General features: G+C 45.5%; 1 protein-coding gene across 12 annotated transcripts in view; it reads left to right on the top strand.

Annotated features, from left to right (window-relative positions):
• The window catches only part of ENAH (ENAH actin regulator), a 139,760-nt gene that overhangs the window by 20,626 nt on the left and 93,818 nt on the right, over positions 1 to 25,316 (top strand). Inside the window, exon 1 of one of the 12 annotated variants that reach the window (XM_058701420.1) lies at positions 9,034 to 9,165. The exons of the other annotated variants lie outside the window; for them this stretch is intronic. The gene's annotated coding sequence lies outside the window, so the exon portion shown is untranslated. Of the gene's footprint in view, positions 1 to 9,033; positions 9,166 to 25,316 lie in introns of those variants that run through there. 12 annotated transcript variants of the gene reach the window in all.

Genomic DNA, 25,316 nt, shown 5'->3' with positions numbered 1-25,316 from the left:
TCGATGGGGTTAAGTGTGGCTCGGCGAGTCAAGAAAAGGGGTTCTGTCTGCTTTCAGACCGCAGGATCTCGTTGCTATGCAACAAGCATTGTCAGTCAGTATAGGGTGTAGTAAATTGGTATTCTCCGTCCCTTTGCACCGCGTGCTCATTTCGTAATCGGAGAGATGTGCTTTGGGGCTATTTTGCAAGGTTTTATTTTAAAACACACGTTTAAAGATGGTTTTTGTTGCTTTTTATAATGAGCTCCCTTTAAGGCCTGTGAGGTCTTTCTGCCCCTGTGTAGAAGCTACACCAAAATGCTTGTGTTCAAAGAAAGGGTTTCTGGTTTTGTTTTGTGTTGTATTTGTATTTTGGTTTTGTTATCATTTACTCAAAAATGAATACATTTTTGCTGGAAAATTCAAGTGAAATAATTCAGACATTAGAGCTTTGCCGGAGCACAATACATTATTTTGAAATTTATATTTTAGAAGTATGACCCAGAAGTTGACATCAGAATCCCTTGATTGATAAAGATTATTTTTATAGGAATCCTAGACTTGTATAGAGTCTCATGTAGAATCTGATAGTGTGTTTTTTTTCCAGGAGAAATTAAAATTCTAATAGCAAAGCCTTTTTCTAAAAAATTGAGGCACAGTATACACATGGTAAAACGTACTGTCCTAACTGTCCTCAGCATGCAGTTTGGGGGCCTCACGTGCATTCACAGCGCTGTTCCAGCCACTGGCTCCGTCCTCCTCCAGGACTGAGGGACAGCTTCGTGTGTCTACTCTGTGACCTAGGCCAGGCCGGCTTCCAAGTGTTTTCGATAAACCGACTTGTCTAATCTTCATGGCATCCCTAAAGGATGAGTCCTCTCGCTGTGTTCCAAATGGGGACAGAGGTGCAGAGAACAAACACAGTGCTGCTGGCAGCGGGGGTTCGGGCCCCGGCTTCCACAGCCAGCGGCCCAGCTGCCACTGGACGGCACCCTCTCCTGGCATCAGTTTCTTTCCTGGTTAAGTGGTCTTCATAAAATTACCTCTGTAGCTTTTTCAAGTAAATTTAATGTACCTTAGTGGTATTTTGGACACTTAATGAGTTTAGTTTGGCCATCAATCATAAATGTCATAAGTTTTAGGTGTTTTTTCCTAAGTATTTTTAAAGGATGTAGTTTGTATTATTTCATATTATGGTTAATTGTACATGAAATTATAAATGTTACAGCTAATCACATAAAGAAGATCAAGTTCCCTTTCCCAGTTTGTTTCTGGCCCATCTTCCGTGCTGTTCCTTCTGGGAGCATGTACAGAGAATGCAGGTTATTTTCCAACAGTGTAGAATGAACATAACCGGGAGGTACGTGGTTACTAGAGAATTCTGATGTGATGCTGTCTGGAGTCTTAAGCCAGTCGGCACTGGAGTACCTACTTAGTATCTTCTGAATCCATGCTTTTCTTTTTCGCAGATAAGCCGGAGGTGATTTGGGGACTGGCAGTCTAATAACGGGCAGTGGGGCCAGAGTGAAGCCAGGTGTCACCCCAACTTTCAGCTGATGTGAGGTTCCACTTCTTTTCTGCCGGACACGGTGTCTCTGTTCCCATTCTTTAGCTAAAGAACTTCTTTTTCCCTCTGACTGCCTCCCTCAGCCCACCGAATATTCCAGCAAATTTTCTGCCTGAGACCCCCTTGCCCCCTATCCTCCCCAATTGGTATGCTCCCATCCTGATCAACCAGAGTTAGCCTACTGTTTGCTTCCATTTCTCTTCACAGTTGCACCATCTTAAAAAAAAAAAAAAAAAATCCTTTTTTTTTTTTTTTTTGAAATGTTTATTTTTGAGAGAGAAGGAGACCGTGAGCTGGGAAGGGGCAGAGAGAGAGGGAGACACAGGATCCCAAGCAGGCTCTAGACTTCGAGCTGTCAGCAAAGAGCCGGACTCGAGGCTCGAGCTCACGGACCGTGAGATCATGACCTGTACCGAAGTCAGACGTTTAACTGACTGGGCCACCCAGGGACCCCCAAAATGTCCTCCTTTTATTTTTGTACATTTACATACATGTTTGATTATACTTTATGCATTTTTGTTCACTTGATGTTTTGTATTTTCTATGCTTTAAAAAAAACTCTATTAGTTGCATATTTCACTGTAATTTACCTATTTCCTTGTAAATGGCTACTTACATGGTTGAAGGTGATTTTGTATAATGAATGATGCTTTCAGGAACCCAAAGGGTTTTTTCCTCCTTATTGCAGACTAATTCCTTAAGATAGATTTCCAGAAATAGTATTAGATCTCCAAATAAATAGAAACAGTTCTAAAAGCTCCTGAATCGTAATGTCAAATGCTTTCCAGAAGCGTTGTAGCAGTCTTCCTGCCAGCCTGGGAAGGTACAGAGTGTCCACTTCACTGTAGCAGCGGACAATGTTTTGATGTTGACCTTTCAATCTAGAAGAATTGACTCACGGCTGCGCTGGGCTTTATCCTGAATCACACCTAGAGGCTAATGATGCGGGGATCGGGTTTGGGAGAAGGGGGGCCTGCCCACCAGCCTCTCCTTCGGCTTCCTTTAAGTTCCGTGGTGATGCATTGGCCGCCCAGGTGGGCTTTCATTAATGCCGAGCCGTGGATGCAGGAAGCCACTGTCTTGTTCTGCTTCCAACACCCTGAATTGATTTGGTAAGTTGGATGGTGTGGGACAAAGTGGTGTGTTTCCAGCGCCCTTCCCTTGGGAGCTGGCCCTGTCCTTCCCCCAGCCAGTGGGCTCTGCATGCTCAGCTGGGGCCTCCGGAGTCCCATTCGGGAGCCACCTGTCCAGGGGCACCTCCTCTGATGGAGCCCAAGTCACTGATGCTTCTTTAGCTGGCAGATCGTTAACTCTGGAGGCACGCTGGCTTTTCTCGAAATGGTCGTTCTAGGATTCCGAGCAGTTATGTGCTGGTAGAATGTCTTTTCCGAAGGGAGGAGGAGGAGGGAAGGGATTCCTGGTCACCCCTGGCCTTGTCCCAGCCCCCAGTGCGGTGGGCCGTCCTGGCCTGAAGCCTCTGTGACGTGGGGACTTGCGGCTCTGGCTCCCACCCCCCCCACCCCCCCACCGTTGGCTTCATCTCTTGGTCCTCCCCTGCGCTCTCGTCTCTTGTCCCCCTCAGACTTCGGTCCTCCCCAGTGTTCATAGCCCCTGGGCTTCACCCCTGCATGCTGCTGACTCCCACCCTTCAATTTCTGGCCCGCTCTCTCTTGTGAGCTCTAGATGATAAGCTGACAGCTGAGTATCTACTCAGCACCTTAAATCTCGTGTCCAGATCAACGTGTGTGGTATGTTCCTATGAAGTTATACTTGCTGATGAATAGGTATCACAATGACAGTGTTTTCTTAAAGTTTTAACTGAGAAAATAACGTAAAGGGCTAAATTCCAAAAAAATGTCAATATAATGCTTGTAATATTAACACAAATATCTTCTGCCCTCGTGTTGTAAGCTTTCGATGCCGTTATTTTCTTCCAGTGAGAGCAGTGTTACCTGTACCCCCCTGCCCCCCATGGCTGAGTGCGGGGTTCCTACTGGGCTGTCCCTCGCGTGAGCGTCCCCCCGCATCGTGGCCCCAGCCGGCAGACACTGCTCCTTGCTTGCACATGGCACCGGTCCTTCAGCAGACGCGCGGCAACTTGAACCGTCGGCACGCTTGGCGGTTCAGTTTTGTCACTGCCTGGGCCTTCGTAGAGCCTACTGGGGCCCTTATTGGCATGAGGGCCCAGCAGAAGACACGAGAGGTTAATGACACAGCCGAGACCAGTCTGGAAGTCACCCGGTGTTCCCGAGGCGGCGGGGCCGCACCCCGTTTGCACTTCAGCTGGCTGTGTCCGTGCGGGAGAGGAGGTGAAGGAAGTTCACGTCCACTCCAGAAGTGCGCGGCGTCCAGGACCCGAGCGGCCATGGGGCCCGGGGAGGCGGGCAGAGCTGTGGTCTGGAGGCCCAGAGTACCCCCCGTGTCCCTCTGCGTGGCTTCACGTGGTTTCTGCACATCCCCGCTCATCCGGCTTTCGTAGATGGAAGTCAGGGAATGTTTTCTGTAGCCTTCAGGTGGAAACATCTTGGATTAAGAGTGGCGACGGCCCCACTTGGGTCACTGTCCCTGTTCTCCAGTGCGGGTGGGGCACCGGGAGGAGCCCCAGTGGGTGGCGGGCACGGACACTCTCCCGAGTCCGAGGAGGAGCACTGGAAGCACACACCCAAGATGATCCCCAGCTGAGGGGAAGGTAGCAAAATTCAGTTACATATAAAAAAGATGGGAAATGTGTCTCAAAGGTGAAGACCTGTGATGGAAAAAGTTGATTAATACTTTAGGAATCTGTTGAATTTACAGGATTATAGAGCTTGTTGAGGAAGGAGGCTTGCGGCAACCCTTCCTTTATGGTAATAAGAGGAGGTGAGGCTCAACTGGATTCTAGAAAATGTCAAAGAAACTTGGTAAGACAGCAGGTCATTTCTTATAAGATTCTGAGCTATTAAAAAGAAAATCACTTCCGTCTACCAAATGTTGTGTTGGGTAAGTCAGAAAAACTAGAATTGGAGGTGAGAATTATTTAGAAATGATGTACAATTATTTAGTATCATGTATTGCTTTTAAGTGGTTGCTTGTACCTTAGTGTTTGAAACTACAATATTCATCTCCTAACTAGGGATTTCATGTCTTTTGACTGTTGGAATGAAGACGCATTTTTCCGTTAGGACTGTTGCTAGGCTCTTGTCCACTCTGCTTTCAGGGGTGGGTTAGGTAGGAGAGTGGGGGTCCTGGGTGTTCCACGTGCACATCGTTGACCACAGCCTGCCACCGTCCAGTGTCAGACGAGGGGAGAGGCCACCTCGCGTCCCACCAGGTCAGGCGCACTTTCTCCTTAGCTTTCCCACTTTTTGGGGATACAGGGATAACAGTGATGTCCACACTGTGTAAGGGTGTGAGCTGGGGAGAATCGACCCTGCGACAGGTGTCACTAGTACCAGGACCCGGGCTGTGTCCCCTTCAGGGGACCTTCATCTGGGCTTCTTCACCTCCTTGTGGTTAGAGTCCAGATGTGGGAAACAGAACGCCCTTTGTTTTCTGGGACAGATCCCTTCCCCTCCACTACCTTATGAAGCTTTTAACATTTAAAATCTCTATATTTTCCAAGAGACTTGTTAACGAGAGAGTCATTTTACTTTGGATTAGCTTTAGGTGATTTTTTTCACCTCATTTATAGGTGAAATTATGGATTTGCTGATAAAAAGACTTGTTAGCAACTTACTTTCTTCTTTTCTCAGTCTCTAAGGTAATACAGGTGTTTTTTTTTTAATTTTTTTTTTTTTCAATGTTTTTTATTTATTTTTGGGACAGAGAGAGACAGAGCATGAACGGGGGAGGGGCAGAGAGAGAGGGAGACACAGAATCGGAAACAGGCTCCAGACTCCGAGCCATTAGCCCAGAGCCTGACGCGGGGCTCGAACTCACGGACCGCGAGATCGTGACCTGGCTGAAGTCGGACGCTTAACCGACTGCGCCACCCAGGCGCCCCAATACAGGTGTTTTTTTAGAATAGCTAACCAACCCAAAAGGGTTACCGTCTAATCTGAGAGCCCTTGGGGAAGTATTTTACTAATATTTATCAAAGTAAAAAGATTGGGGAAATATTTTAGGAAACAAATGGAAAGGACTAATTTACTAAATTATAGATAAAATACAAAAAACAGGGTAACCTATAAAAGCGAGGCACAAAGAGCATACATCCCTAAGCAAACAAAAAAACCCCGCATCTCTTTGTTTTATCTTGTCCGTTTCTCTGAACCTATTTTTTCTGAGGCTTCTCAAATCCACGGGAAGAACTCTAGTGTCTTCAAAGTTCTTTGCTGCCTTTCTTCTGGGTTTTAGTCTAATTCAGAATCGTTTCTGCCATACTAAAGTTCTTCTCCTAACCCCTTAACTTGTGAATTCTTTTTTGCTTCAAGTAAAGAAGGCTTCTGCACTCTGGGTGTGAGTGAGGGGTTCTCTTTAGAAGTGTGTTTCTTTTTTTCTCCTGATTGTCATTTCTTCCTTTTGAAATTCACTCTCTGAGTGACTTTATGGAGGAGATTCCTGTCTGATCCCCCACCTTGCAGCCTGTTCTGTAGTTACATGTTTATGTCATTCTGCCGTGGTTTCTCAAACACTGCATACCACGGAGACGTTTTAACAGCTTCATTGATGTACTCTTCGTATACAATCAGCGTCACATATTCAGCGTGCGGTCTGATAAGTTTTGACATGCACGTACCCATGAAACCATCACCACAGCAGTCAAGCTAGTGAACCTATCCGTCACCTCCAATTTAAAATTAAAAGTACTGTCTACAAAAATGTGGACTACAGGAAAGCGAAGGAAGTTACCTATAAACCCGGACACTGTAGTTGCATAACCTTTGGTATCTTTCATTTAACACAGCATCCTGAACACTTTGCCATATCGTTGCATGGTCTTACTAAGACTTAAAGAGTTGACACGTTGGGGCACCTGGGTGGCTCAGTCGGTTAAGCGGCCGACTTCGGCTCAGGTCATGATCTCGCGGTCCATGAGTTCGAGCCCCACGTCGGGCTCTGTGCTGACTGCTCAGAGCCTGGAGCCTGTTTCAGATTCTGTGTCTCCCTCTCACTGACCCTCCCCTGTTCATGCTCTGTCTCTCTCTGTCTCAAAAATAAATAAAAACGTTAAAAAAAAAAATTAAAAAAAAAAAAAGTTGACATGTTAAAAACACCCTCTCTGCACATCTAACGTGAGAGTACACAGAATGTTTCATGTTGGGGGTAGAAACAGATTTTTAGCTGCTTTTGAAGTCCGTGATTTGAGGAGAAGGCTCCCAGGAGAGAGTGTGTGTGAGCGTAAGTGGGTCCTGATGGTCCCTCCCTTCCATAGCCAATGCTCCTGTCACCCCAGCTGTGGGAGTAGAGCTTTGCAAGGGAGAACAGGCACGCCGTGGAGAGCTTAGGCGAAGCTGAAGCCGTGGGCCAAAGAGCGTGCCTGGGTGGGATGTGTTCAGTTGTTAGAGGCTCATGTGGCCCCTAGAAGTTTGAATTCAAAATATTTAACTTGATAAAAACCATTGAGGGGTGTGGTGGGTGAATGACGGTCCTCGCGACGTACGTGTAAAATAACCTCAGTGGTTGATTAAGAGGTAGGGTTGGGGGGGCGCCTGGGTGGCTCAGTCTGTTGAGCTTTGGACTCTTGATTTTGGCTCAGATCATGATGTCGCTGTTCGCAGGTTTGAGCCCTGCATCCACCTGTGCTGTCCAGCTTGGAGCCTGCTTGAGATTCTCTCTGTCACTGTCCTTCTCTCAAAATAAATAAACATTAAAAAACAAAAAGAGGTAGGCTTTAAGATGAGTGCCTGGGTGGCTCAGTCATTTGGGCACCCAACTCTTGATTTTGGCTCAAGTGATGATCTCACTGTTTGTGGGCTTGAGCACTGAGTTGGGCTCCTCACTCGAGCCTGCTTCGGATTCTCTCTCCCTCTCCCTCTGGTCTTCTTCTGCTTGCACGGGTGGGTGCGCGTGCTCTCTCTCTCTCTCTCAAAAAAAAGGGGGGCACCTGGGTGGCTCAGTCCGTTAAGTGTCCGACTTCAGCTCAGGTCATGATCTTAAATTGAAGTTCGTGGGTTCCAGCCCCACCCACGTCAGGCTCTGGGCTGACAGCTCAGAGCCTGGAGCCTGCTTCGGATTCTGTGTCTCCCTCTCTCTCTCTGCCCCCTCTCCCCCCAGATAAACATTAAAAAATTTTTTTAAACAAAAAAAGAGGTTTATTTATTACCTTACATTTCCACCTCTTTCCCCAGCTTTGAGGTTTTGTTCACATATAACGTAGGTACGTTTAAAGTGTGCAGTGTGAATCCGTGATGTTGGGATCCGTGTATGTTGGGAAGCGATGACCACAATAAGGTTGGGTAACCCCTCCGTGTCCTCACAGAATTACCTTTTTCTTTGTGGTGAGAACATTTTTGAGATGCAGTGTCTGACCAGCGTTGCAGTGCACGGTATACGGTGAGCTGTGGTCACCGTGCTGTGGGGGAGACGCCCTGGAGTTGGCTCCCAGCGGGACGTCTGGGACCCGTCCCCGGATCCGCCGCCCCGGCCCGTTGGCAGCGCCCGGCTCTGTTCCGGGGCGGTTGGCTCGTTTCCATTCCACCTGTGAGCACGCACAGTAGCGGGGTTCCCCCGTGGCCGGCCGTTCTCGAGGCCACACTGCGTGCGTGGGACGGCAGTAGGTCGGGAGGGCTGCTGGCACACGAGCAGGTTACAGGTGGACCGGGGGTGAGGGGGCTCGTGTGCGGAAGCGTCCCTACGGCAGTGGCTTCGGCGGCGGCGAGGCAACACCGCGGGCCGTGAAGGGTGGCACAGGTGTTCTGGAATTTGGTGTGACGCGGCCCGCTCTCCCTGTCACGCGTCGGAAAATTCGGGCCAAGTTGAACCGGGGCAGGGATTTTCTGGCGAAGACCGAATCCCGGGCGGGTGTCTTGTTTCCCAGCACGAGACTCCGCACACAAGTGCATTTCCCCAGACTGGCGAGGGCCATGTCCACCGGCAGGGCCCGCACCCACTTTCTGAGGACTGCGCGGGGCGGGTTGGGCCCCAGCCCGGGTCCCGTGGGCGGAAACACGAGCGGACCGGGCGGGCCTCGCGGCGCCGGAAAGTAGCGTGCCCCCTAATCGGGGCCTGGGACTTCTCCGGTGGCTGGGGGACTGGCGCGGGGCGGGGACGCGGTCGGGGGGCGCGGTGCACCGTGGCCTCGACGTCAGCGGCGCGTGAGGAGCGCGGGGCCTGTCCCGCCGCGTTCCCGCGTGTGTGGCACGGCTAGGCCCCGCCCCGGCACGTGCTGCGTCTGGAGGGCGGAGGCCGCCGGCCGGAAGTGTGGGTGCCGCCGGCCGCACTGCATGCCGGGAGGGCGGCAGCCCTGGCCCGGAGGGCGGCTCCGAGCCTGACGTTCTCAGGGCTGAGGCGTATCCCTCCCCCCCCCCCCCCCCCCCCCCCCCGCGACCGGCACTGCGGAGCGGCTCCTTTCTCGGCGCCGAGGAGCATGCCCCCAGCCGCCAATGAGGAGGACGTCCATTCCCGGGGCCGAGGAGCATCCTTCTCGGGGCTGAGGCGCACCCCACCCTGGAGGGCCGAGGAGGCCCGGCCCTGGCGCGGTGAGTCGGGGTCAGGATGCACCTTGCAGGGCGTGCGCGGTCGGAAGACCGAGGACCGTGTCCGGAACAAAGACCTGTCGCCTGAACGCGGCTGGAAAAGGGCCGGCCTGTCTGCCGCTGGGCGGTGCCGACTTCTGGAGGCCAGCAGCCCCCAGCCGCCACGTCGGTTCCTGCTCGTCCAGTCCCTCGTGCCGCCGGCGAGCGACTCCCGCCCGAGCACCCGCCCCGGGCCGACCGAGCTGAGCGGTGCCGCAGGGGCCGTCGTGAAACGGCCCGTGGCCCACACCCTGCGGTGGCTGGGCGCCCAGACCCCGTGGGGACCCCCTCGGACACCCCAAGGGGGACCCCATGGAGACCCCAGGAGAGGCCCCGCCCGCAGCGCAGACACCCCCCGGCGCCGTGACACCCGCAGGCGGGCCGCTGTGTGGCCCTTGCCCACGGCAGCTGCTGGCCCTCCCCAGGGTTCTCATCAGAAGTGGCCCAGGTGACCTACGGAGCGGTTAGAAATGGAAGCTGTTCCTAAAGAGACCAGTCAGAAAGCGGCGGTTTGATGTGGTTCGACCCAGTGCGTTTAATCGTCCCAGACGTTTTCGGTGTCTGCATTCTGTTTGCTAGACACGTTGACCCGATGTCTTAGAAATCTTTCTCCGGACCACCCGTTTCATTCCGAGTTCACACTGGGATGCCCGGGCCGGGAGGCCCCCTTCCCCTTGGTGCTGCTCCCTCACCTGCCTGGGGAGCGGGGACTCCCCTTCGTCTCCGGGTCCTGACGGGTTTCTCTCCAGTAGTTCTCCCTTCCTCTGTCCCCGCAATAAGGCTAGGGAGTGTTTTCGGGTGGTGGTCCTCAAACCGAGTTTTTAACCGTGTTTATCACAACTGGAAGAGTAGACCGTGTTGGAATGCGTGGCACGTGGCAGTGGCAGATGCCGTTCCACGCAGCTGTGCGTCTGCAGTGCTGGGTTGAAGTCTGCACGGCGTGTTCGTCACTGGCCTCAAAAGTTGGCAGATGCTGTTTTGGGAGATGAATCGATGTGGGTTGGCCGTCTCTGCAGTTCAGGGTACCCATCGTAGGGGTGCTGGGGCTTCTTAGCCTTTTGCCTTCCTATTGTGGCAGCATCCTGTGGGTTGTCTTGTTTTGCTTGAAGGGCTTCCTGGTAGTCGTCCGTATAAAGGTAGTTAGAAAGCCCAAGGCACAGAGACAGCAGTCTCGTTCGTTCCAGCGTCGTAAGCAGATTATGAAAATCCCCAGTTGAGTTTTGCTTCTGAAATCCCTGAAGATTCATCAGTGACTCAGAGGAAAACAAGGCAGCATAGTGCTTGACATCTAGCAGGCTGTCGGGAAGAGTGGTGGACTGAATGAATGGATGGATGGGGGGAGCCCTGAGCACTTTGTAGGGTCCGTGACCTCCTCACTAGCGAGTGATGAAGCAGGAGTGACAGTAGGCACAGAGGCGATTATTGCCACTTAGTTCCGTGCGCTACTCTCTGGGAAGGAAAGAGAGAAGGAGAGGGGAATCCCAGACCCGCACCCGGTTGATTAAAAGCAATCCCCGTGCCCAGTGTTGTATCCGGATGGCCATTCTTTTCAAGGGACATGGGTAAGTAAGCCCTTCATACAAAGAGCTGCTGGTGGTGGTAGTTTTTAGGGATATTGGCCCTTGGTTAGCCCTTTCTTTTCCCCAGTTAGTGGAAAGTTGAATGTTAGGACGTTGTCATTTTCCTGCAGGGGGATGTTTGGAGGAGGCTGGAGGCAGCTTTGCAGGGGCAGCAGCTGCTGAACAGTCCGTTTGGGGGTTAGGTGCACATTGGTTGTAGCTGCAGTCTGCATTCTGGTTCCTCGGGTCGGGTCGTGCTCCTTTGCCTCAAGGACGAGTGTATGCCCGCTCACTCGGTTACGTTCACTTAGTTCTGCTGGCTGGTAATGCTTCTAACTGATAACCTTTCTCTTTAGGGGAGCTTCCTTGGAAGAGGAGTTGACAGCTAGTATTGAGCAAATTAAAAATGTTGCTTCTGTCTTCTTTGTTGCTCAGCGTTTCATCGTGAGCTGGTGGTGGGAGAACACGAAAAATTAGCTGCGTGTTATTTTGGCAACGGCAGAGACACAAGTGCCTTCCTATTGTTTGGATGGCAGTGTGAGCGAGATTTATTCATATTTTGTGTTGGAATTTTCAATTCTAATAGCTTTCAGAAGCATTGGCATAGAATTTACTTGACCGCACGAATCCTGAGCTTGCCTGGTGGGTTTGGGTTGCATCGGGGGGCAGATATCTTACCGGTTCTGATGGTTCCAGTTGTGTCAAGACTTTACAGAACAGACTAACTTGATTGCCACCCTGTGACTTAGGACCGCTGTCTTGAGATTCTTTTGATCACGAGGGAACACTTCTTTAATACTACAGAAATGAGAACCTGCAGTGAGTACCTTTCATGTGGGTGTATGCTCTTCTTTTATATACCAGATAACGCGTCTGCATCCTAAGCCAGGGTCTGAATAACCCCAGTGTCTATTTAGGCTTGGGCTTCAAGCTGTCAGTCATAAGCTAGGAAGTCTGCGTGTGCTACCTAGGGACGTCACCTAGAAGGTCTTTGGTGTATCTGAGCCTGGAAGGGTGAGGTACAAGATTTTGGAGGTACGTTTGTGTATGTAGTTTGGTTGTATCATTGTGACTGGAACTTAAATCTGCATTTAAAATTGCTGGCACGTTTGTTAGTAGACTGGTAACTACAGAACGATAAGTGGAAATGGCTGTTTTGTTATGTTTTGTCTTGATGTTCAGGGTTGCGTTCTTGGCCCGAGCTCAGTAGATTTTCAGCCCTTAAGCTGGACATCTTCAAACCTTGATTTAGTGGATGGGTAGTTTTCCAATCACTAGTGGAAACATAATAACAGTAAATTTTGAATGCTTGTATTTTATTGGAATCTGGCATTGTCCTCTACAAAATGGTAGCGCTTTTTTTTTTTTTTTTTAATTTTAGAGCGTGTGTGTGCGCGCGCGCGAATGGGGGAGAGGGGCAGAGGGAGAGAGAGAGATTTTTTTTTTAAATGTTTATTTTTGACAGAGCGAGACAGAGCATGAGTGGGGGAGGGGCGGAGAGCGAGGGAGACACGGAATCCGAAGCAGGCTCCGGGCTCCGAGCTGTCAGCACAGAGCCCGACGCGGCGCTCAAACTCATACACCGCAAGATCACGACCTGAGCCGAAGTTGGACGCTCAACCAACTGAGCCACACAGGTGCCCCAAGAGAGAGATTCTTTTTTTTTTTTTTTTTTTTTTTTAAATTTTTTTTTCAACGTTTTTTATTTATTTTTGGGACAGAGAGAGACAGAGCATGAACGGGGGAGGGGCAGAGAGAGAGGGAGACACAGAATCGGAAACAGACTCCAGGCTCTGAGCCATCAGCCCAGAGCCCGACGCGGGGCTCGAACTCACGGACCGCGAGATCGTGACCTGGCTGAAGTCGGACGCTTAACCGACTGCGCCACCCAGGCGCCCCAAAGAGAGAGATTCTTAAGCGGGGCTAGATCTCACAACTGGGAGGTCATGACCTGAGCTGAAATCGAGAGTTGGTTGCTTAACCCACTGGGCCACCCAGGTGTCCCAGCATATTTGATTCTCGGATATCTCAACCAACTCTTCAGAAAAGGAAATTTTTTTCAAGGTTTTATATATGGATGCAACATAAATATAATTATAGATACTAAATATAGTTATATTCTTGTGAAACTGCATTTCAGTTACAGATCAGAAGAGTAAATGTAGTTAGGCTGTTTTTTTTTTTTTTTTTTGAAACTCATTTATAAGAGTAAAATGAAATTTATTTATTTCTCAACATTATTTCATATTTTTGCATACTGTTTCCAGTGAGTTCTGAAATAATTTTCATGCCTCACATGCGACTCGTTCAAAATACCACTCAAATGATGTGTGTGTTCGGGGAAGGGCATGGGTGGTGGAACTAGAAATTTGGGACACGTCTCTGAGCTTCTGAAAACGGAAAAGATAGACTGTGAAGTGTACTAGAGCATTATCCTCTATTAGGAAGGATTTATAACTAGTTATTTTTGTTGTTAAGATTGAAAACCAGATCTTTGGCTTGTCCTTAGGGAGAATCCAACAAAGTTCTATATTTTCTTTGGTTTGGTAAGTAATTATTTACCCATTGAAATAGTTTTATATTTAAAAACAGGATTAAAAACAAAAATTATATGTGTTTATTATAGAAAATTGACAAACTGTGGGAAAGTAGACGCAACATGTTAATCAGTCAACTGGTATTCGTTGATTAGCTTCACAAATACTCATTTTTGCTGGCAGGTACGGTTATCTGGTGGGGATATGTGTCTAGACAAGGTAAAAGCCTCTGTCCCCAGGGGGTGTACGTCCTAGTAGGGGATGGGGGAGAAACATGTACCAGTAAGTCAGTTATTCTCAGATGGGTGCAAAGAAGATAAAACGTGGGGTGGGAAAGGGGCGGGGCAGGGGATGCGCTGGGGCCTGATGTGATCCGAGTAGGTAGGGAAGGGGTGAAGTTTGAGGTGACCTGAAAGATGAGGAGACAGTCATGTGAGGTGAGGAAGAAGGGTACTCAGAGTCAACAGAGCTGTTCCAAGGGCCCTGAGGTGAGAAAGCTTGCTTTGTTCAAGGGACAGAAGGCAGAAAGAAAACAGTCACTGCAGCAAACCCATAGTAAACATTCTTTGAGGTGTTCTTGTTTATAGAATTTGTATTCCTTGCTTTCAATCACATTTGCTTCGTAACATAAACATTCCCCCATTTTATGATAGATGCCATTAGTAAACATTTTTAGTTATGCCGTAATTTCTAACTATATTGTTGATTTACTTACCTATTCCCTGATGGCTTGTCCTTTAGTTGTTTTTGGTGGTGTGTGTGTGTGTGTGTGTGTGTGTGTGCTTGTTTTGCTATTATAAATGTTACATCGGGCCCTTTTGGATCTAAAGCTTTTTCGTTTCTTAGGCCTCTCAGGAGGAGACATGAACTGGGACAAAGATGAATTACTTATTAATCGCCAAAATACTTTGCAAAATGGATTGTTTTTAGTTTATGTTCCAATTACCAATGTATGGAGGGTGCTTACTGTATCCTGGCCTGCATTTAAATGTTCCCTTTTTTCGAAAACATTTTTTTTTATGGTGGTAAAATATGTAACGTAAAATTCACACCACGGTAACCATTTCACAGTGTACATGTGGGTGACATTAAGTACATTTATAATGTGTGACCGTCAGCATGATTTGGTTCCAGATTTCATCACCGCAAGTAGATGCCCTGTACCCATGAAGCAGTCACTTCCTGTTTCTTCCTGCCCCCGTCCCCTGCCCAGCCGTCCCCTCAGTCCCTGACAACCACCAGTCTGCATTTTGACTCTGCAGATTTGCCTATTCGGGGCATCTTATGTAAATGGAATCATAAAACATGTGGCTTTTTGTGTCCAGCCTCTCCTGTCTAGCTGAGGTCTCGGGGGTCACCCGTGTTCCAGCAGGTGTCTACTTCGGTGGTTTTCACACTTTGATTCCTTTTACTCCTTTGCTGGGTATGTGGATAGGCTGCATCTCGATTGTTCGTTTATTGTAGGTAGCAATTTGGGTTGTTTCTGCCTTCGGCTGTTGTCAGTAGAGCTGCTGTGGGCACATACATACAAGTGTTTGTTGGAGTGCCTCTTTCAGTTTCTTTGGACATACACCTGGGAGTGGAATTGCTGGGTCATGCGCTAAATCCACGTTCAAATTACTGGCAGTGTGTCAGACCGGTTTCTCCAGGGGCCCTACTGTTTTACATTCTCATCAGCAATGGGTGAGAGTTCCAGTTTCTCCACATCCTCTACCGACGCTTGATTTTAGGGACTGTGTATGGGTTTTTGGGTTTTATTGTGGCCATCCTAGTGAGTATGAAGTGGGACTTCATGGTTTTTGATTCATCTGTCCCTAATAATTAACGATGTCGAATATCTTTTCATGTGCTTGCTGGTCATCTGAATCTTACCATTTTTTGATTTGAAGTTTGCATTGATGTATAACGTACACAGAAAAGTACACGTCCCGAGAGTTAGCTCAGTTTTCACTGACTCAGCAGACCGGCGTAATTCGCACCGATTAAAGAGAACCCTGCTCCCCTCCTGCCCTCTCATAGTCACAGTCTGTCCCCACAGGGTAACCAGTGTCTGACATGTAACCACCTAGGTTGGTTTTGCCTGTTTGGGCACGTCTGTAACTAGAATCGCAATGTTCTGGGTCTGGTTTCTTTCGCTCTAACGTCAGATTTGTGTCACTCATGCATATCGTTCGTTTTACTCTGTGAAAGGCTGCTTTGTTTGTCCATTCTACTTTCGATGAGCGTTTGCATTAAGGTTGGGATATTATAATGTCAGGAACATTTGAGGATTTGTTCTTGCCCGAGCATGCGTGTGTGGGCCAAAGCCAGCATTCGTAGCGGTCGTCTTATAAATATTTCCTCTATTTTGTTGGTTGCCTTTTTATCTCTTTGAATTTTAGCTCTGTTTTGGACATAAGGGAAGGTTTAAGTGGTTTCCTCGTTCCATCTCTTCGGTTACATTTTAAGCTTAGAAAGCGACCGTGTCGTCTAGCTGGAAGTCAGCTCTCTGAGTCTCGTAATCTTGGTGTGAAGTTTAAGACTGATGAAATGGAAGCACCCTTGGAAAAAAATGAGAACACGTGAGGACCGGGCATTGTTTTGTTTTCTTGCTAGATTATAAGAGTGCCCCCCAGGGTTTTTATAGTATTTATCAAAATCACAAGTTTAGTTTTAACTGCATGGCGGGGCCTAAGTGACTTAGTGGGGCAGGAATCAGTATTAATTTAATTCACCGGTCGTGGGGCTCTACTAACCTTTTACTTTCTTGGGTAGATTGAATTAGAAAGTAATGCACGTAAATTATAGAAAATTTGAACAACACAGAAAACTTATGTAAGAAAGTGAAAATAATGCCACTATTCCAGAAAAAAACACTTTCAGTGTGTATTTTTATTTTTTTTCTTATGTAGGATTGGTTTTTTTAATTGAACATAATGTTCTATATTGTGATTCCTCCTTGGTAATGTACTGTGAATACTTTCCTGTGTAATTAAATATTGTTCTAAAGCGTGATTTTTAAAATTTAAAGCTGGATTCTAAAATGTAATTTTTATTAAAGTAGCATGTAGTTCGTGAAGTCAAATAGTAATACGGGACCTAGAATTGAAAAAAAAAAAAGGGCTTCTTAGCCCTATTCTTTTTTCCTCTAGAATCCAGGTCTCCACAGGAACCACCGCCACTTTTTCCTTGCTTCTACGGTTTCTTGGTATTTCCAACATTTAACCTGCTCCAGTTTTAGAATTTGTCTCTTGACTTCCAGTTACGGAAGATAGGGGTTTAGTTTTTTAGCACTGTCTCCCCATGATGTATGTGTGTTTTTCTTTTCATCTTGTAGATAGTTATGTAACAAATTTTGGTTAACCAGGATTTGCATTCTAATGATTACATAAACACCATTTACAGCTCGGCTTGGTTGTGTACCATGATCACATTTACCTTGCAAAAGACTGTTTTATCTAGATTTAGTGAATCTTAGTGTTCGTGTGCTTGATTTTCCATGCACTCACTACTTACTCAGCCTCAAACTCTCCCACTGATGGTTAACTTGCCTTTTTGCACAGACCAGGCTTATTTTCTTCTTGGATACCTTTAACCTTCTGTTCCAGTTTGGACCAGTTGTTTTTGTGGCCAACTTCTTGTAGTACAATTTTCACCGACCTGGGGATTCTCTTTGCCTGTTTTTTGTCTTGGTTACCACTTGTAGCTTCCTAAGAAATGAGGCATGGGAAGCAAGTTCTTTTAGACCTACAATATTTAAGAATACTAGAGGGGCCCTGGGTGGCGGGGGGGAGCTCAGTCAGTTAAACTTCTGATTCTTGGTATCCATTTAGGTCATGATCTCATGGTTTGTGAGATTGAGCACCACATTGGGGACTGTGCTGACAGTGTGGAGCCTGCTTGAGATTCTCTCTCTGCCCCTTCCCTGCTCTCTCTCTCAAAAATAAATTTAAAAAATAAACTAAAAAAAAGAGAGAATAATATCTTTTTTAAAATCTTGATTGGTAATTTGGCTTTGGCTAGAAGTCAAGGTTGGAAATTATTTTTCCTCAGAATTTTGAAGGCATCACTCCAGTGTCTTCAAGTTTCCAATGTTGCTCTGAAAAATTTGATGTCCTTCTGTTTCTCAGTCCTTTGGAAGAAACCAGTTTTGTCTTTCTGGAAGTCTTTAGGACTTGCCTTTATTCCTGGTGCTCTGAAACTTTACGTGTCTTAGTGTGAATCTAAAAGAACAGTTCATTGTGCTTGGCTTTTGATGGATGCTTCATTTATTTTTATTTTTATTTTTTTAAGTATTTTATTATTTTTAAGAGAGAAAGTGTGCAAGTGGGGGAGGGACAGAGGATCCAAAGCAGGTTCCATGCTGATAGCAGCCACCCTGATGTGGGGCTTGAACTCACGAAACATGAGATCATGACCTGAGCTAAAGTCAGATCCTCAACCCACTGAGTCACCCAGGCGCCCCTTGATGGATGCTCTAAATCTAGAAACATGTGCCCTTCGATGCTAAAGCAATTTATTATTCCTTTGGTACTGGACTGTCTGAAAAGGAAGATGTCTTGTTATGGGGTTTTGGGGCCTCTTGGACCAGTTTTTTTTTTTTTTTTAATTTTTTTAATGTTTATTTATTTTTGAGAAAGACACAGAGCGCAAGTGGGGGAGGGGCAGAGAATGAGGGAGACACAGAATCTGAAGCGGGCTCCTGGCTCTGAGCTGTCTGTGCAGAGCCGGATGTGAGGCTTGAATTCACAAACTGTGAGATCATGACCTGAGCTGAAGTCAGATGCTTAACCAACTGAGCGACCCCGGTGCCCTGGACCAGTTTTTATTATTTTCTCTTTTCTTCCTCATTTATCTTAAAAAAAAATTTTTTTAATGTTTATTTTTGAGAGAGAGAGAGGGACAGAGCGTGAGCAGGGGAGGGGCAGAGAGAGAGGGAGGCAAAGAATCCGAAGCAGGCTCCAGGCTCTGAGCTGTCAGCACAGAGCCCGACGCGGGGCTCAAACTATGAACCATGAGATTGTGACCTGAACTGAAGTTGGACACTTAACCGATTGAGCTACCCAGGTGCCCCTATATATATTTCTTCTAATAACATTCTTATTTCTCCAATGAATATCTTTATTTTCCCTTTGAAAATATTAATTGTGTATAATTTGCAATCTTTCCTCTTCCCTGCATTGTCTTGTTTTATAAAAAATTTCTCCTTTCCCTCTATTTTGTTTCTTACCTTTCAAGTTAGAAGATTTCTCAAATGTTCAAGGGCGCTTGGCAGTCAGTCAGTGTTAAGTGTGGGGCTTTGTTTTATTGTGTTTTTCTTTTGCCATGAGCTGGGAGGAGTGTTTGTGCTGTGGGGCCGCATGAATGCACCTGATCTCCAGGAGGCGGCAGCTGGCCGGGCAGGTGGCTTTTCCCTTCAGGGGACGGGGCTTCTGGCCTGCGGGCCTTGACAGGTGCTTAGTTATTCTGTTGGGTATGTGTCAGAGGGTCTAGTTCTAGGATTGTAAGGTTATTCATGCTTATTCTGAATGGACCAGCAGTGCTTTTTAACTAACATGGTGATTCTAGGAAGTTAAATTTATGTATATTTCTAAAATGATGTAATATTTCTTTAAAAGTATTTGTAGGGGTACCAGGGTGGCTCAGTCAGTCAAGCGTCTGACTTCGGCTGAGGTCATGATCTCATGGCTTATGAGTTCGAGCCCCGCATCAGGCTCTGCCCTGACAGTGTGGAGCCTGCTTGTGATTCTCTCTCTCCCCCTCTCTCTCTGCCCTTCCCCACTTGCGGTCTCTCTCTCTCTGTCTCAGAAATAAATAAATAAACTTAAAAAAAAGTATTTGTAAAATATTTTCTTTTGGTGCTTTAGAATACTGTATCTAGAAGGAGCATGTTTTCTTTAAAACCGGGGGACGTCATTTGTAGGTTTTTACAGCGTTCAGTATTTGTAGAGTAAGAGCACTGTATCAGCCTGCTGCCGCCGCTGTAACAAAATGCCACAGATGGTGGCTGAAACAGAAGTGTGTTTTCTCACAATTCTGGGGGTCGGAAATCTAAGACAAGGTATTGGCAGGTTTGTTTTTTTCTGATGCTTGTCTCCTCTGCCTGCGGTCGGCCCCCTTCTTGCCGTGTTCGCACTCTCTTCCCTTTTTGTCCTCATCTTTTCTCAGAAGGATTAGGGCCACCAGTATGGTCTCTTTTTACCTTAATTACCTCTCTAGAGACCCGTCTCCACATACAGTCACATTCTGAGGTGCTGGGGGTTAGAACTCCAACAGATGGACTTTTTGGGGGGATACAACTCAGCCCCTAACAAGTATTTTCATGATCTCTTGTGCTTTGAAAGCAGTATTATTTCATTTTTAATATACATGTTTTAAGTATGTTCTGGATGTCTTTTACTGATTTTATTTCATAATATCAGTTCTAATACCACGGGAGAAAGGAATGTATTGGGGTGACATCTTGGAAATAGCATGGGCTTTGAGGTAGAATATATAAGGTCTGGTGTGAAGATTAGCCTTGCCTTGGACTGGTTCCCTGAATTACTTAACCTGAGATTTGCTCCCAAATCTGTGAAGTGAGAGCAACAGTACATTACAGGGTGATTGTCAGGAAATAAGGGATGATGTCTGTAAAGGTGCCAAGCATAGAGTTGACTGTAAGATATTCTCTTTGTATTGGTCTTTCTTTTTTCCTAAAATAGGTGTTTTGTATCCTATTTTTCCCTATTTAATATTTAAAAAGTCAACTTTAAATATAGTATAGATCCATATTATTTAAAAAATTGCTATATGTGTGTCTGTTCACGAGTGACTGAATATCTGCAGTTCCATGAGATCTTTCATGCTTTCAAAGCACAAGAGATCATGAAAATACTTGTTAGGGGCTCAGTTGTATCCCCCCCAAAAAATCAGTCTGAAAATGTGTTCACCTAGTTGGTCCCATGTTGGAATTTTCCATCATCCAGAGGGGCTGGTCGTTTAGCATTCTTTTTATTTTTTTTTATTTATTTTTTATTTTTTTAACGTTTTTATTTATTTTTGAGACAGGGAGAGACAGAGCATATACAGGGGGAGGGTCAGAGAGAGGGAGACACAGAATCCGAAGCAGGCTCCAGGCTCGGAGCTGTCGGCACAGAGCCCGACGCGGGGCTCGAACTCATGGACCGTAAGATCATGACCTGAGCCGAAGTCGGACGCTTAACCGACTGAGCCACCCAGGCGCCCCGGTTTAGCATTCTTATATGTATATACACACTTACCTTAAGTAACGTGCTTGTAAACAATGTAATTGGCTGAGTCACTGCCTGTCTACATTTCAAAGACTCTTGATTTATAAGGGCAAATAGCCCTTGGAAATGGTTGTACCATTTCACTTTTATCAACAAGGTAGGCCCCTTTCCCACATTGACACTATCAGGGTTTAAAAGGATATCTTGTTTTACTTTGCATTTCTTTGCCATAGAGAACTTGAATATTTTTCATCTCTGTCCATTTTCTCTAAATGTTTTATGAATTGTCCATTTTTCTATCAGGGCATTTGTTTTTATTGATTGATCTCTCCTTTCCACAGCTTCTAGATCTGTCTTGTTTCATAGTTGAAAACACTATTGCTCTTTTTACGTTTGTTAGAATGTTTCATGACACGGATGAAGAAGTTGGAATGAAAAAGATCCAATTTATACACACTTGGTGGTAGTTTGGGGAAGCACCCTGGGCTCAGATGGCTCTTGTTTGAATCCTGGGCTATGGCTTCGTACATTTATAACCTTAGGCGAGTGGTTTCATGTCTGAGCCTCAGTGTCCTCATCTGCAAAATGGGGATAGCAACAGTACCTACTTCTGTGAATTTTGTGAGAATTGAGTATGACATGGTTGTGAAGCTCCTGTCCAGGTAGTGAGTGAAGCTAACCGTGAACTTGGCTGTCAGCCTTCGAATTAGTTAATGGCTGGGGGTAGAGTCCTTGATTCAGTGTTCTTCGTTTCTGGCATCCTTAACCTTCTCAATAGAAATCTCATTAGCATTTGATAGAATTTAAGAATTTTAAATAGTATTTATCATTTTTCACTTCAAGACAGAGTGTGTATTTCCACCTAATTGTAGTTAGTGTTAAAATTATTTCTCGAATACGATCTATTTAGTTGCTTTTGCTTTTCTAATTCTGTGATGCTAGTTTAAAACCAGTATACGGTTAAGCGTTCGACTTTGGCTCAGGTCACGATCTCGTGGTTTGTGAGTTCGAGCTCCATGTTGGGCTTTGTGCTGACAGCCCACAGTCTGGAGCCTGCTTCAGATTCTGTGTCTCCCTCTCTCTCTGCCCCTCCCCCACTCACGCTCTCTCTGTGTCTCAAAAAATGAATAAACATTAAAAGAAAATTAAAAAAAAAGAAAAGTAAAACCAGTATAGGACAGAGGACTCCTGTTGTAACTCTGCATTGGTTTTCAGTGGAGATCGGTAACCTCTGTTTGTGACGGTGCTTGCGTTTTTTAAGATTATAATTTGGTATTTCCTATTTGCATTTCAGAGATGAACAAGCATTTGATTGCTCTGGGTTCATATTTTTGGAATTGTTTTTCTCTTGTGTAGATTTTCTTTCAGAAACCCTGAGAGAAATCAACACGGTAGGGTGACATCATCCCCTTTGGGTATAAATTGTCTAACCCTGGACAGCCCCTCCTGTAATGTCTAATTAATGTTGACAAAAGTATGCTTGCAGCCATTTTGTGATCTTTTCACTTAGGGCTTGCCTAAACAGTCTGAATTATGCTTATTTTCAAGTCTTGTGTTTTCCCCATTTAGAAATATATTGTGCTTTTTTGTGATACTCCGCTGAATACAAAAGGAGGCTTTCTACTGTTTGGTCTTATACATGTTGTTATTAACATAGTCCAGTGTTGCATGTTAACACGTAGGATTTATAAACACTGGTGGTATTTCCAGTGGGTAAACTGTGTGTAGCTCTCCCTTGTTCAGTAGCAGCCAGTGCGGGTTTCCCACCAGCTTGTTTACGCTCCTGCTTGTAGGAAGCTCTGATTTCCCCTCTGGCTCCATTTGTCCCTTCTCTCTCAAGGCACTGACATGGTCTGAAGGAAAAAAGGAACAGTAGTAACTTCATTGGCCAAAAATGGTAAAAAGAGTCTGGACTTTAATTTGCCTGGAATGCCCCCTAAGAGTTGGGTGTTTTCACAATGAAGGGACAAGGCATTCCTGTTTTTATTGTCCACCACTAAAAATTGCTTGTTTAAGATTCTGAGTTTATTCAGTGCGATGGATGACTTAATATTTTACTCATAACGTTGTACTGTTACTGAAAGTTTTTTGGCATACGCACAACTTTTTGCTTATTAGCAGTTTCTAGCAGAAATTTCTAGCAGAACTTTCTCACAGAAAGTTTTACATTGTATTATAGTTGAAAAAAATAACATTGACCCCTTACAACCTGATACGTGAAAGGCGTTTTGGTGGTTATTTTCATTTGTTTTATGTGACACATTTCTGATTTGACCATAATCTTGTTTCTTTATAATTCTAAGTGACTGACAATTTTTAATTTGACCATTCAGTCCCATAGCCATTTGCTACTTAAGTTGTTGAAATTTTATATAAAGTGATTTCATTTTTTTTTAAATGTTTATTTATTTTTGAGACAGAGAGAGACAGAGCATGAACGGGGGAGGGTCAGAGAGAGGGAGACACAGAATCTGAAACAGGCTCCAGGCTCTGAGCTGTCAGCACAGAGCCCGACACGGGGCTTGAACTCACGGACCGTGAGATCGTGACCTGAGCCGAAGTCGAACGCTTAACCGACTGAGCCACCCAGGCGCCCCTAAAGTGATTTCATTTTTATGTTTTTGTTTATTGGCTGATGCTATGATTTTTTAAAACTTTACGTTTGGTAAATACAAATGTCATCCTTAATGTAGTTTTCCATAGTCCTTTTGATTTATATGCCCTGAGTGTTGTCTTTGAAAATGAGAGTGACTCATGGCACTAGGGACGAACTTTAGGACTTACAGAACTGCATTTTGGAGAAAGAGAAAAGCAAGGTTCTATTTGAAGGTGTACTTTGTCCACTTTTCTCTAATTTAGAGTATTATATAATTAAAAATAATTTTATGGGAGCTGCAGGCTATGGTATCTTAAGTCATTTCAGGGGTTGTTCCCTTTAATAGTTTCCTAGCTTATAAACATGTACTTTGAACTCTAGTAAAGAACTGTATGTGTTGTTAAAAAAAATCCTGTGAGGTTTCAAGAAGTTCCGCATCAGGGCACCTGGGTGGCTCAGTCGGTTAAACGTCCAACTTCGGCTCAGGTCATGATCTCGTGGTTCATGAGTTCGAGCCCCACGTCAGGCTCTGTGCTGAGAGCTTGGAGCCTAGAGCCTGCTTTGGATTCTGTCTGCCTCTCTCTCTGCCCCTCCCCACTCATGCTCAGTCTCTGCCTCTCAAAAATAAATAAGTGTTAAAAAAAAAAAAAAAGTTCCACATGTAATCTTAAGTGTTAAATTATTTACCTGATTTTTCTTAGGGAAAATGATTGTTTTCAGGTAGAGTCCACATTTTGGACAGTTAAGAACCATTGATTAAACAGTCCATTTTTTTGGCCATTGATTTGAGATGCCCTTTTAGCCTTTATTAAGTCATCATTTCATTCTGTGTCACAGAGAAAGTTCCCATTTTTTCTGTGTGGCCCTTGTGCTTGGGCTCACACTTTGCTGTTCTCACTGTTGCATCTAGAATTTAATAGTATGTCTCACTGCCTGATTGTGCAAGTTTATTCTTTTTCAGCTTGATTTAGGTGTTGCATTATTTTTGCATAAATAGCTTAATTTATTGAGCTTCTTGAAGAAGCCGACTAAGGTTTGAGATTGCATGAAATGTACAGATTTGGTGGGGAATGGACTTCATCGGTTCTTTTAGCTAGATGGGCGTGTCACTGGCCATGGTGCCAGCTTGCTCTCTTCAGGTGAGCTCTCTTTCCTTTTTCCGTGTTGGCCAGTACAGTCTTCTGTGACTCACCGGAAGCAGGGGCTCGGCTGAAGTTTCTCTGTATTTGTTGTGGGCTTTTGTGGTATATATAACCTTTACCAAAAGGAGGAAATTCTCCTCTGTTCTTGGCTTGATAAGATTTTAAAATTACTAAATAGACTCCTTCAAATTTTCTGCTTCTATTGAGGTAGTCATGTTTTTTCTTTTTATCTTTTAATATGGAGAATCTATTTAAAAAAAAATTTTTTTTTTAATGTTTATTTATTTTTGAGACAGAGAGAGACAGAGCATGAACGGGGGAGGGTCAGAGAGAGGGGGAGACACAGAATCCGAAGCAGGCTCCAGGCTCTGAGCGGTCAGCACAGGGCCCGACGCGGGGCTCGAACTCACGGACCGTGAGATCATGACCTGAGCGGAAGTCGGACGCTCAACTGACTGAGCCACCCACGCGCCCCCTATTTTTTTTTTTTTTTTTTAAGCACACTATTGGATCTGTTTGGTCCGTAATTTATATACCTACTTTTGTAAGTGAATTAGCCTGTAACTTTACCTGGTTTTTGAAGTGAGATCACGGTAGCCTGATAAAATGATTTAGGCAGCCTTTGGTCTTTACTTTCTGAACACACTTGTTTAAGATAAGAATACTTTCCTCATTAGGTAAAACTTGATAGAATTTACCTAATAAAAATAGTCTCAGGAGTTTGTGTTGGTGTTGTCTGGTGTGTGTGTGTGTGTGTGTGTGTGTGTGTGTGCGCGCGTGAGTGGTGCCTGTGTGGTATGTGTGATATGTGTCTGTGTGGTGTGTATGTGGTGGGTGTGAGTGTGAGAGGAACATTGCCATTTCAGTTTCTTTAATCTTTTGATGTGTTTTTTGATCTGTTTTTCTTTTCAATCTATTCAAATTTTCTATATTTTCTTGTGACAATTTTGGCAGTTATTTAGATTAGGCATTCAGTAGTGTTTAGTTAAAATTCCTGTGTTAGGAAAATCCAGTTAGTTCCCTACTCTTGGGTTGTCTTTCTCTTTTTCTTGATCACTCTCAGCAGCCTG

The sequence above is a fragment of the Neofelis nebulosa genome, chromosome 15 (assembly GCF_028018385.1).
Source record: "Neofelis nebulosa isolate mNeoNeb1 chromosome 15, mNeoNeb1.pri, whole genome shotgun sequence".
Lineage (NCBI taxonomy): Eukaryota > Metazoa > Chordata > Mammalia > Carnivora > Felidae > Neofelis > Neofelis nebulosa.
Note: the sequence above shows the minus strand (reverse complement) of the source record. Positions and strands in the feature narration are given on the sequence as shown.